Consider the following 12,936-nt stretch of genomic DNA (forward strand, 5'->3'; position numbering starts at 1 on the left):
AGGAAAAGGTGCAGGATCATCTTTCAGCATGAGCACCACTTCAAATGTTTCAACTATGGCATTAATGCATACTCAGATCTATTACACTGTTAGTATCTCTCTACTTTCTCCCCTAAATACCCTTGAACTCCTGTCAGTCCCTTTGTAAGGCTAAAGGTAAACAACAGTGTTTAAATAACAGATCTTAGCAAAGGCACAGACCACATATACATGCACAGACAGGCTATCATGGCAAGTTAGAACCACAAATCTAACTGCTGGAGAACATCCAGCCAATTGAAATATCCTTATTAAAAAGGAAAGAATTGTAGGCCAGTAGAAATTGTTTCTCTCCCTGGTAGGCTACCATAAATGCAAGCTACATGCCTGTTTTTACCCAGTCTCCCTTTCCTACAGCTCCTTTTGCTCCCCTCACGTTCCAGATTAAGACACTGCTTGCATCAGACTGGCCTTTGGGCAAATCCCCTCCCCTGAGGTTTCCATCTCAAAGTAGTAAGTGCATTTGTTTTCTTACTCATCTCCTGCAGCTGAAGTAATTCAGAATGCATCAGACATTGTTTTGAGACTGCACTGCAACACTGCTGGAGTCACTGCTTCTCTGAAGATAACTAATAATGCTTCCCTGAGAACAGCTAGTAGAATAACCTTGAAACAAACAAACAAACAATATTAAGAGCTCATTAAAACTTGCCTTCACATCTACAGCTGCATAAAAGCTTAGAGACACCTCAATTCAAGTACCGCTGTGATAAGCTACCAGTTACACAGAGAACTTTTAAAGTATTTCACTTCTTCGTTTTCAAAGCAAAATCTGGTATTAATGTGAGCTACCTAAAAGGGTGCTTTAAGAATTAAAGCTCTAGCTGCCATAGTTAAGCTTTTGATTTCCAGGTATTCTATATAAACTACTCTATAACATAAGCATTCAAACTGCCCCCTTACAGTGAGGTAGGCAACTACTCCTTATTTCGTAATTATGGAATACATGCCTAAATGCAAGTACTAATAAAATAGAAATGTGGTTTTTTCCTCATTTTCAGTTCAAATTAATGTTCTTTGTTTAACACATCTGCAATGAAATATTCACAATGTCAGGTCCCAAATAAATCTGTCCTGTATCAAAAGAATCATTGTACACAGAAAGCCTCTCTGGAAGCTTCCATTACAAAGGGAGTATTTACCTTGTGTCATGCTGTGCCTACACAAGAAGAATCAGTAATCCAGTCACTTAAACATTTGGTCAACAAACCAACTGCCTCCTCATAACATCATTTGCAGTAATTTTTTTTTTTTTTTTTTTTTTTTTTTAGAAAAAGTGCCTCACAACCTCTAGGACTTAAGAATCCTGCTCTTTAGTCTGCGCAGAACAAAATTAGTTGGTGCAATGCTCTGCCAACAGCCACCACCTGACGCTCAAAAAAAGGGGGGGCTGTTCTTTTAGGAAGCAGAGCTTATATCCTAAAAGCTCAAATGAGACTTCAAACTTTCGAGAGCTTCACACTGTGTCATCCTTAATTACCGTCTCCTCCATTTCTTTCCCGGTATCCTTTATATGACCTACAAAGGAAAAATGTAGCACTATTAGATGCTTCCAATCCTGTTCTTCTACCCCTCCTCCAACAACACACAGAAGCCCTACAGGCTGTATCTGCAACTCATATGGACTACTTACAGTAGCTCCCAAGTTCCCAGTCAGTTCTTATGTAACTAGACTCCACCTCACCATATTACTTATGTAACACGTATTAAGTAGCGTCTATTATATAGGAGTCTTCTATATTAGTCATATACTCAGCTACTTTCATTCCAGTAGTTCTCATACAACACATTCACCAAATATTCAAGCTTTATCCCCCACCAGATTACTACTGTGGAGGAAAAGAGAAAAAAAAAGATTCACATCTATCTGGGGACAGACTGAGAACAGAAGTAGTGCTATGAAACATTTCTAAATGGAACAAACGACCACCCTTAAAGCATCAGCAATTTTAACTGTTAATTTGTTCGTTGGGTTAGATGCAGAGGCTAAACTTACACCCTGCCATACAAGAACAAGACATGGGAACTAGCACCGAATTGCTCTGAAAACATGAGAACCCCACCCACACAGTAACACGAGTTGCATTCCTTAAATAAAAGTGTTAGGATTGGAAAACATACATTTTTCACTTCCCCCCATCAGAATATTGAAATTAAAAGAGACCCAGAAAATATATTTGCCAAGCTTCCAAGCCTACCCAGACCTGTGTGACAAGTTCATTTTCCTATGAACCTCAGAAAGACAGACACGGGGCATCTTCACGATATTTGCATACCATAGTTTTCATTTGCACTAAGTATATACTTAAATCCCTGTGTTAAAGATGCAGGCCATCCGTGGCCTAACTTTGTAATACACACCACATTACCCCATAGAAAAGCTGCTCAACTCCTACAACAGGATCCAACAACATACAAATAAAAGAATATCGATCCGTTTTTCCATAACGAAATTCTCCTCAAATAAAATAAAGTCATTAATAGCTTGCAGATTTTTCCATAGGCCCCCCGCCGTACCCCCGGCAAAGCAACGCTGGAAATGCGACGACCTCCTCGTCAGAAGAACAACTCGGCATAGCCTGTACATTTTCCTCAGCTGTTTTAATGAGATCATTTAAACATCGCTCAAACCGACTTTTTCAGCAAGTTACTCAGTAAGAACCATTCTATGATTCCGGGGAACCTAACTTACAGATAAAACTGCTCTCGTACACGAGAAGGGGAAGCCGACCGAGAGCGGGTGGCATTTGCGTTAGTACACCCGGCAGCTGGAAGGCCCAGCGCAGGAGCCGCGCACCGCCTGCTCCCACACTCGGGCGGAGTGAGTAGGCGCCGAGGGGGAACTTTCCCTTGCGGTGGGTAAAGCCTTACGCAGAGAGGGGGCGGAATGGAAAGCTTCCCCCCAAGAGCAGCAACACCCTGGAGATGGGTGGAGAATAAGGAGAGAAGCGAGAACCTTCCTCAGCGGCAGCTACACCCTCGTGCACAAGGCTAATGGGGGAAGGGAAATGGGAACCAACGCGGCACCGACGGCATTGTGCGGGGAGGGGGAGGGAAGCACGGACTCTCCCGGGCTGCCGCCGCCGCCTCAGCCAGCTTGGTCTGCAGCCAAACCCCACAAGAATGCAACACGGTCACATGACCTCCGGCGGACGTGCAACTCCCTTCCCTCTCCAGGGAGACCCTGCGCCATCTTGTACTGACGCAGTTACAAAAGCAGGCACGAGTTGCTCCTCTCTCACTCTTCCCCCGCTCCTCTCCTCACAGCCCCGGCGCTGTTTGGGAAGGAGAAGCCAAGGCTTGTTCCTGCCTTCCTTTTCACCAGCTCTTCGGGGATCCCCCGCCCGTGAAGTCCTCCCTCGCGCTGGGATCATGGCGCCCGTTTTCTCCCTTTACACCAGCCTCCCCCGGCAGCTCCCCAACCCTGCCCAGCTGCGGCTGCCCCTGCTGCAGGATGATGTCAGCGCCAGCCAATCAGGGCGCGCCGGACTAGCCCGGCCAGCCTCGCTATTGGCTCCCGCGCAGCTCCCGCCCCCCTCCTGACTCAGTCTCCGCCGCGGTTCGCTGCGGAGCCGCAGCCAAGGCACAAGTGGGGGGAGGGGAATAGGAGGGGAAGGAAAAAAAAAAAAAAAAACCACTACACAAAAAACCGACAACCAAACCCACCAAGACGCCAGCCGCCATTTCGCGCAACAACAGGCAGAACCCGAGCGAGCAGCCCCAGCCAAGCGCCCTAAGGAGAGAGAGAGGGAGAAACAGAGACACACGCACAGAAGAGTTAGACAGGAAAAAATACCCATAGACTCCGCCGTGATCACAAGACGTTTAATCGCCCCCCTCCTCCCTCAGACTCAATGCCCCATTACAGCCGCCTCCTCTGCGTCCAACCAGCTAGCAGATCCCTTCACCTCGGCTCCCTCCTGCCGCAGCAGCAGCTGTTTAGAGCCCCAAACTCTCTCTGCTCAGGGTGTGGGGGGACGCTAGTCTATGGCGCTGCTGCTAACTGCTTCTCCAGTCACCCGATTGTGGCGGCTCCATCGAGGCAAGGTAAGAGCTGCCAGCCCAGCTTTTATCTGGTGCCCCGAGTTTGCGCACTGAAGGAGGCTCGCTCAGCCCCTGGTGGGCGTCGAACGAAACCCCAGCCGCCGCCTCCCCTCCCTCAATCAGCCATATCGCTGGAGGGGCTGAAGCCGGGCAGGAAAGGCAGGGCGGTGCGCGGGCAGAACAGGAGCTGGGAGGGGATATGGCGAAAGGAACAGGAGCTCGGTACAAACGGCAGAGGCTGCGTCTGCCCCGGAACGTTGAGCGAGCCTCTCGCTTTGCCAGCTCCCGCTGGTCCGGATAAAAGCAGACCATACCTGCTCCCCAAGGGCCGTTCCCTAAAGGGGAAACTAGGCTCGTTCACTGCTCGTCTCGTTCCCTGCAGAAACGAAACGCCTTCAGCTAGTGCTGTCCCACTCGCGTTAATAAAAGCAGCTCTCTCCCACTTGCCTTATATATGAGCCTTAAATGCTTCGGGGAAGATTCTCAGCCTCAAGTGTCTTATTGAGAGACTTAGTCAAAACCTCCACATCGCCCTGAACGGTTTCAGTCAAAGCTCCCGTTCCCTCCCCTCTCTCGCCCCCCTCTTCCCCGCCCCTCAAGTAAGTTCCTCTGCGTGTGCGAGAGCCGGCGGGTCTGCCCAGCTTTTCGCGTACTTTGTGGCGAAAATTTACTCCTCAGGTCGAGATTCGTAGAGAATCGGTACGCTGAGAGTAACGACGGTCGTGAGCAGGAAGCCGGAGGTGGGGAGGGGGGGAGAACAGCAAAGGAGGGAGTTCTGGCGTTTCTGCCTCAGAGGATGCAGTTCTGAGTCAGACATCCTCCCGCCCGCGTTCGGTTCCACAACAGCCTGGGTCGGAGCCCCTGCCCCTCCCCCGCGGTCTGCGCCTCCGGGGCTGCGGATCGCCCCCGGCACCAGCCCCAGCTGCAGCCGCCCCTCCTCCGCTGCCCTACTTCCCTCCACACCTCCTCACAGCCCCCCTGCCCAGCCCTTGCCGCAGTCTGGTGTCTCGGCCGCGCCCAGACCCGAACCGTTCAGCGTAACGAGCAAAGCGCTGTTGCAAAATGGACACTGAGGGCTCGGCGGGCGCAAGCTGCACTCCCAGCCCATAAGCAAAATGGCGGCTGTTTGGCTTCGCTTTGGTAACCCTGCCCCTGCCAGGCGGGGCGGGTGAGCCCCGTGCAGTGGGAGGGAGGGGAGAGCGGACGCCATTTTCCCAGAGAGAGGCAGTGACATAGAAGGGAGCGTAGGAGGCTGAAAGGAGGGAGACACGGGAGCAGCGGCGGCAGTGGGGTTTGTACACAGGTCCCAAGGCAAAGGCGCTTCCGAGCTGGTCCCTGTAGGGTTCTGCGCACTGAGCTAGGTTTGGGGGGAGGGGGGGTCTCCTCTTTCCTTTCTTTCCCTTTTCTTTCTTTTACCAGAGCCTGCTGAGGGTTGAGTCCTGCCTAGGGTAGGATATCCGCAGTGGGGCTGTTGCATTGTTTTGGTTGGGACAGAGAAGGGGCTCAGCTGAGGGGTCCTGCTGCCTGGCCTGTGACCATTACAGGTGAGTCTTTGGTTATTACCAGCGTATTCTGCTGTGGGTGCTTTGGGGAGGGGGGTGGCAAAAAGGGAGTGAAATGCGACGGGAACGTCTCATTGCCCCCGGTGCGAGTATAACTCTCTTCCACCCTGAAATGTGTTGAAATTCTGTTTAAGTTGCCTTGAATTTGTTTTTCCTTTTGTGGGGTTTGGTTAAAAAATGGCAGGCTGTCGCTATATCTTGTGAATATGGCGGGTTACTGTAACTGGAGGAGCTGAGGAGAATTTTTTGGCGGTTATGCCAGATTTATGCATTATGCTTGGAAAAAGAGCCAAAAGGGGCTATTATGTGACAATATAAGCTTCCTTAGACTGGTGGTTTTAAGAACGGGTATGTATGTTATCGGGACTGCGTATTGAGTTTTATGAAGCTTAGGGAAACCTATTCTCTTCCTCCATCCTGTATATTTTTGCTTTGTGGTACTAAAATGGCTCGTTATAGGCCTAATCTCTCTGCCTTCCACACCCCCGCCTGCTTTCCTCCTTCCCTGCTAGTATCTCCGCTCCGTGGTGTAACCTGGACAAACGGAAAGCAGTCCTCAAGAGTTTCTGAGCCAATTTTAAAGGGGATCATTCTCTCCACCCCCTTTCTTGAGGGTGTAAGTAGTTATATTGGTGCATCCCTTTCTTGCTTTAGTTTCTGCAGCCAGTGTTCGTGTTCCTTGGGTGGCATATTTCAATCTCTTTCTTAAAGAAATAAATATTGGTGGGGTAGACCCTATTGCTGCAGACATAGGGGAGGAGAAACAAACGGTTCACTGTGTAGTACTAAATAGGGTAGAGAAACATAATATAGCATGATTATAAAGGTCCTGTATTCCCCCATACTCAGCCATTAGGGAATGTGCCGTGGCTAAAAGCCCTGAGGTCCCTAAAATGGTACATACTACGTGTCGTTAAAAGCAGAAGTTTAGTGCTGCATCTAGATTTAGGAATGTGTTAGTCTGTTTATTTACAGTACCTTAAAGGAATAATAATCAAACGTTTTTGTTATTCAGGGCTCAGATCAGAGAAAAGAAAGAGACATCCATGGCTGTACTTATAATACATGATTAATTGATTATAATCGCTATACTTTTAAAGTTACTTTTCAAAAAATGGGGAGCAAATTTTTTAATTTCCCTCTTTTGTCCTTTAGAGATTCTAAAAATGGCGGCCTCAGGCTGATGTTGTGGTAATCTAATCAGCTCGGGTCCTCCACACCCCATGCAGTGCGTTTGTCTGCAGCATATTAGAGTCGTCTTATGTTTAAATGAAAAGACTGTTCCCTTCAAATAACGTACAAAAGATCTCTTGACTTTACTGCGATTTAAAAATGCTGTGTTCCAGCTGATTAATTTTATTGGTTATGTGTGTGAAAGGCAAGTGAACTAGACCACTCTTGTCGGGGAAAAGGGGGGTGGAAAGAGGCAACAGACTCAAGCAGCTTCTTTGAGGGGTGTGTATACGTTGGTGTAAGGTGATATGTATGTCGGTTTAATAATTTGGAAAAGCTCCTGCGTTTGTGATGGATACTGTACATCTGTCCATTCTATTAACGACATAAAAGCAGTAATATTTGTCAAAATAAGTAGTGGATTAAGATCACTAAAAGAGTTAGCTAAATTCTTTGTGGAATCACATTTGTGAACGTCATGTTCACCTTCCAGGAAATACCTTTGCTGGACATCGGGGTAGTAATTCTATGTATTCATAGTTTGAGAATACTAAAATAACTTAATACTTACGGAAATAATGCATGCAAGATTATAACCTGTTACTTTATTAAGACACGGAATTTTTTCTGCCAGCATGTAATCTTGGTATTACATTTTTTTTCTTCAGTTTGTTTTGTATATTGCTGTATAAATTGTATATGTAGTAATACACATACAAATACTGAGGGAAAGTGCAGTTCCTAACCTCTATAATTTTTTTCCTAAATGAAATATGAACCTTTTAGTATCACCACTATAAATACGTTTGGGTGGGGGGAAGGGAGGTCACAAGGATTTATTATTTGGTGTAGTGCATGCTGATACAAACTATGGAGGCTGCAAACTGTACGTTTTAAGCAACAACAACAACAAAATTTTCACTTTTTTTTTTTTGGATGCCTGTCTTTAATCTTGTCCTTGGTTTAATGAGGTATGAATTCCTATTCTAGTATAGCTTTGGAACCTTCTGGATTTAAACAATCAAAAGTGAGGTATTGAAATGGCAAAACTGTCTCCAATCTCTGAAGAATTTTAATTTAGATACCGTTTAGAAGCACTGATGTGTGGTTTAAGGTATACCTGAAGTTGAACAATAAGATAGTAAGACTTTTAGAGTGTTGTTAATGCATGCTTTTCGTGTGTTTTGAAGCCAAAGGCTGAGTGATTTCAACCACCAAGTGATGCGTTAATAGTCCAGTAATGCATGCTCCCATCAAAACTTCCTTATTCGTATAGATTTTATTTTTTTTAATAAACCATGTCTTACTCTGTTTATTAACAAGTACATGAATAACATTCTAAAGAGTGTATGTATGGGCCTTTTTTGAAACCTTTTGCCTTTTTCTTTCCTCTCCCTAGGTTTAAAGTTCCTGTTGTGAATAATTTTTTTAACATTATGACTTAGACTACAGAGCTGTGTAGCCCTCTAACTGCATGGCCGCAGTCATGTTCTCAAGCAAACATATGATTCAGGATTAAAATTAAAAGAAAATTATTTTTTACATGTTACAAAAAGTGTTCGGGGGGTGGTGGTGGTATGAAATAAACCCAAAGATTGAAATACTTACACTCAAATTTTACAGCTTATCTTATAGATTGCAAATTTTATGCACTAAGAACCTCTTGGGAATTTTGAGATCTTCCAGAGTTTTCCTGTATGAGTTTTAGTGAGTCAGTTTGCCTTTGTGACTCAGTTTCTCCATTTGTAAAAACAGATCAGTGACTTGTTTTAAGGAGACAATATTACAAAGGAAATTCTGCCTTTATTTTTTAACTCCATTGATGTTGATATGTTAAAGTATATTCATAAAAAAATAAATACCCCCCCCAAAACTAACAAAAACTTGAAAGAGGGGAGGTTTGAAATCTAAATTTCTTTTTTTCAAGAGACATTCCTGATTTACAAACATTGTGTTACAAATGCAGTAATAAGGACTGTAGTTCTAAAACCATTCTGTATCTTCAAGCTTTTCATATCTGAAGGAAAAATCTGCTTAACTGTCACTCAGACTTTTGGGTGAGCTTTTTTGCCATCTGGGTAATTTCAGAGGGGAAATAACACTGGCTTTTTAGACTATATCTAGGGAAAGTTTCTCTTAGCACTAAAACTCAGATTACTTTTAGGAGTTGCATTACCTCATATCTCTGGTATAGTCTTAGCACACACAGCTGTTAATATTCTGTTGGAAAGCAACAAATACAGAAGTCGTTGTCACACTGAAGGCTGTAGTGTCTCTCTAGTCCTGATCTCAGTTTGATTTAAGGACAGTCTTAATTTTGCATGCGTGCTAATACTAATTTTAGTAAGGACTATTTGTGGGACTTAGTTAAGGAGTGGTGTACGTAACTGTAGAATCGTGGCATTGTTCTAAACAGATTAATGTAAATTAAGGTTTAATGAAAGTATTTTGCTGTTTTCATGTAAAATTCTAACAAAATTGATGGGAGAGGGTTCTAGATTGGTAAAGATATAGAATAAAACCCAATTCAGGCTTCTGGAGAGATCCTAAAGAAGTTCATCTATGTTACTGGCCTTGTGACTTCCATACAAACGAGCATTTGTGAATCTCTCAAAAGCAAATTTTGTTGGACAGTGTTTTTGGAACAGGTACAGTGTTTAAATGTTTCCACTGTGCAAATAGTAGTTTTGATTTACTGCTAAGAATGAAACTTAAGGCATCTCTGGGGGGGAAAAAAAGTTTCAGCATATGTAGAATGTGGATTAAGAAAAAAAAAAATACTTTTATTCTTCCGAGTTCTGGATTATTTAAAATATTAATTGTAGCGGGCTTTTGAATGGTGCAAGATGAATATTTCGAACTACATCAGTGTCAAAATTTTCTTACTAACCAAAGAATCGTACCCACAAAAGTTAACCTAATCTCTTTGAGGATCCAAAATTCTGCTTATGACCTTCATACTACAAAAAACCCTGCTATAGTTGTGTTCAAAGACAAAACTGTTGTTACTTTTAAGGCATAACAAACAAGTTATTTAAAAGAAACCTTGTCAAGGTTTCATATACTTGCTAGGAGATACTGAGATTATTTTTATTTCCTCTTACAAATCTTAATGTGGTATTAATGAAATGGGCAAGATTTTAAGTTCTGCTGGTTGTTAGAAAATTTTGATAATTAAGGTTATCTATAAACCTTTGAAGACAGTTTTGTTGTACAAAGTATTTTTTTAACATGCCTGACTTCAGTGCTTTCTTATCTTTTATTTTTTTAAATTAAAATATTTGGCAAGAACTATGGTAAATCACAGTGTCCACTCAAGTTGTGTTTCAAAAGTACGAATGAAGATTATATTAAAGTAATGCACAGATTGCATCTAGTGCAAGTAAAATGCGTTTGTTAGTTTTGCATATTTTAAGTAAGAGTGCTATCTCTCCTTTCATGTGATAGTTCATACACTGCTTAGATGGAGATGCAGTGTTGTAAAACTTAGGTGAGACTTGCAAGGGACCAGTAGTTTTGCAAATCAGGCTAAGTATGGGAATGCCAAAATAGTATTGATCCTAGTTTTATAATTTATTTTTAAGTTAGCATTTTCGATAGGTGTAGATATTAAAATGTCATAGTGCAGGCTCAGGTTTAGAAAAGCTTTTTTTTATTCTCATTTGTGGTTGTGTTTTGTGTATTGTTTTATGCCATCATAGTCTAGGTAATCGTTCACTTTTATATCTTTATCTCAAAAATAAATTACCGTCAAGTTCAAAGACAAGATGATAAGACTAGATTTTAATGACGTTATTGTACTTTATATTACAACTTAAGAAGGAGGACCTATAATCTATTGTCCATTGTTGGTTATTTCATCAGTCATAGAAAGTGATGAAATTAATATCCTATATTTACAAAGTGAGAATTTAAAATGTATACAGGATGGTAGGTTTGGATCTTTTACATTGAGGAGCTCTGAATATTTAAATTGGTTCAGTGTTCATTACTCTTTAACTCTTCTAACTTGACTAGGTCTAAAGATACTTTTTTTCTTTAACAGTGGGTGATGCTCTTAACTTGCCTTGAGTAGACAAAAGGAGCTAACTCCTAATTATATGGTTATAATGGGGCTGTGTTTAAAATCATATCACAAGACGGATGATATTTCAAGTCTAGACAGTTAATCCTGTCTTAACTGTTGGTTGAAAGAAACTTTTCCAATGAGGAATGTTTAAACTGAAGGTGAAGACCTAAGAATTACAGTAGCTTATTTATAGCTTTTGGGGAAGGTATAGAGAGATAACACCTCTCATTTGGTTTCCAAAACTATCATTCTAGAACTGTGAAAGAAATGTGAATACTTTTATATAAAACTGATAAACAATACAGTAGTTATTTTACTGGTTATAAGGATAAGGTTCCTCCCTCAGATGCTTTACCAAATAATACAGCTAATTGCTCTTTTTTTGCTTAGGGTAGAAACACTTGATGGGAACCTTACTCTTTAATATCATTATGCAGGATTTTTATGAATGACTGTAGTGGTTTTTTTATAATCATTCTCTGCTGTCTCTTTCCAATCACATCTTCTGTACTGGAAGACAAATAAAAGACAAACTGCATCTTTTTTTCCCCTTCTGTGTGGCAGTAGTATTGAAAGTTAAAAGCTCTGTTTTGTGCTTCCATTGCTGGGCAGAATGTCTGTCTTGTGTTTATTCTAAGATGATGTATTTCATATCTCTGTTACTACAATTTAAAATACATACTGAGATCTCCTTTGAAAACACAAAGGTATAAAGTTACAAATGCATGGAATTTAAATTTCCTAACACAAATCAGTCAATATAGTTTTACAAGATAATTGCAATTGAAAATAAAATGTTTTTTGTTTTCCTGAAAGTAGGACAGATCTTTTGATCTTAAACTTCCGTATTTTTTTGGCTGTCCTTGAACATGACATAGTCCCCTCCATCTGTTCCCTCACCCTCTCTTGCCCTCTTCCTCCCAAAATCTTAAAGAACATTGAAATATTGCCAAGTTGTTACCAAGAAATATAGTCCAGGTTGAACTGTGGTTAAAACTACATGAGTTCTTCTAACTGCTAAGAGTTCTGTTTGAAAGAGTGCAACTTTCTGACTTGCTTGTGTTTAGATTCCTAGGCACAAGTGTAACAATTAGGTGAATGTCTACAAACTGCTTCCACAAGTAAAAGTAGAAGTGCTTTTGTGCTATTCATGTAAGTCAAATGCCACTGATAAAACAGGGGAACTAGTTTTTGGAATCCACCTAAGTGGAAACATGTCAGAATAGAAGTTGCTTAGCTGAAATGTCAGACTTCAAATAAGTCAAAAGAATTTACTTCTTGTGTAGTATGTATCTAATAATTACAGTAGACTCCCAAGTCTTATTAAGCAGCATAGAAAAAAAAAAACCCATAAATGAATTGTTTTATTTGATGTCATGAAGCCAGCAAAATATTTAGATTGTTGAAGGCAATACAAGTATGTGTTTGTAACCACGTTTGCCCCTGCCAAAAAGCCACCTTCTTGGGAGGAATATTGGGCCTTAGAATTTAGGTCTTCCAGTGACTGAATCACCATGAGGTATACTGTTACATTTAATAAAAAATGAATATACTTAGCCCTTACAGTTGTAGACATGACTTAGAGTATTCTTACAGAATGTGGACTGTATGTACTTGCAGAAACACTTTATATTTTGAAATATTTGTCAAGAATAATAAGGTAACAGGTGTAAATAATGTTTTCTTGCAGAATAATTGGTTAAGTCACATACAGGCATTTTGTGTAAGTTTAATCAACAGTTATTTACCACTTCGGTAGATGGAGAAAAATGTTTTCCGTAAAACAGCTGATATGAAGAATAACTTAATGCCAAGATCTTTTTACTGGGAAACTACTTTATTTGTTTTCTTAACCTTTGAATTTCTATTTAAAGGAATTTTACATCTCTCAGTGATATAGTATAACACACTAATGTTAGGTAGCTAGTATATACTTCTCCAAGCAATAAGCAATATTGCTATCAAAAAGTAATTTTTTCTCTTACTCTTCTTCATGTGCTGTACTTGTCTTATACTTTGTAATTCATTGATCTCCAGCTCAAATGATTG

General features: G+C 41.7%; 1 protein-coding gene and 1 long non-coding RNA gene across 5 annotated transcripts in view; one reads left to right on the plus strand and one right to left on the minus strand.

Annotated features, from left to right (window-relative positions):
* Positions 1 to 2,621: 2,621 nt before the first annotated feature.
* Positions 2,622 to 4,624, minus strand: LOC143155488 (uncharacterized). The gene is made up of 2 exons (XR_012994424.1): positions 3,706 to 4,624; positions 2,622 to 3,314 (listed from the first exon to the last, which is right to left on the minus strand). It is a non-coding gene; the product is annotated as an uncharacterized LOC143155488 (long non-coding RNA).
* Positions 4,625 to 5,254: 630 nt separating this feature from the next.
* The window catches only part of KMT2E (lysine methyltransferase 2E (inactive)), a 63,228-nt gene continuing 55,546 nt past the window's right edge, over positions 5,255 to 12,936 (plus strand). For 2 of the 4 annotated variants that reach the window (XM_076328325.1, XM_076328342.1), the window contains exon 1: positions 5,259 to 5,627. The gene's annotated coding sequence lies outside the window, so the exon portion shown is untranslated. Of the gene's footprint in view, positions 5,628 to 12,936 lie in introns of all 4 variants that reach the window. The other 2 variants (XM_076328350.1, XM_076328360.1) reach the window with 2 other exon arrangements.

The sequence above is a fragment of the Aptenodytes patagonicus genome, chromosome 1 (genome assembly GCF_965638725.1).
Source record: "Aptenodytes patagonicus chromosome 1, bAptPat1.pri.cur, whole genome shotgun sequence".
Classification (NCBI taxonomy): domain Eukaryota; kingdom Metazoa; phylum Chordata; class Aves; order Sphenisciformes; family Spheniscidae; genus Aptenodytes; species Aptenodytes patagonicus.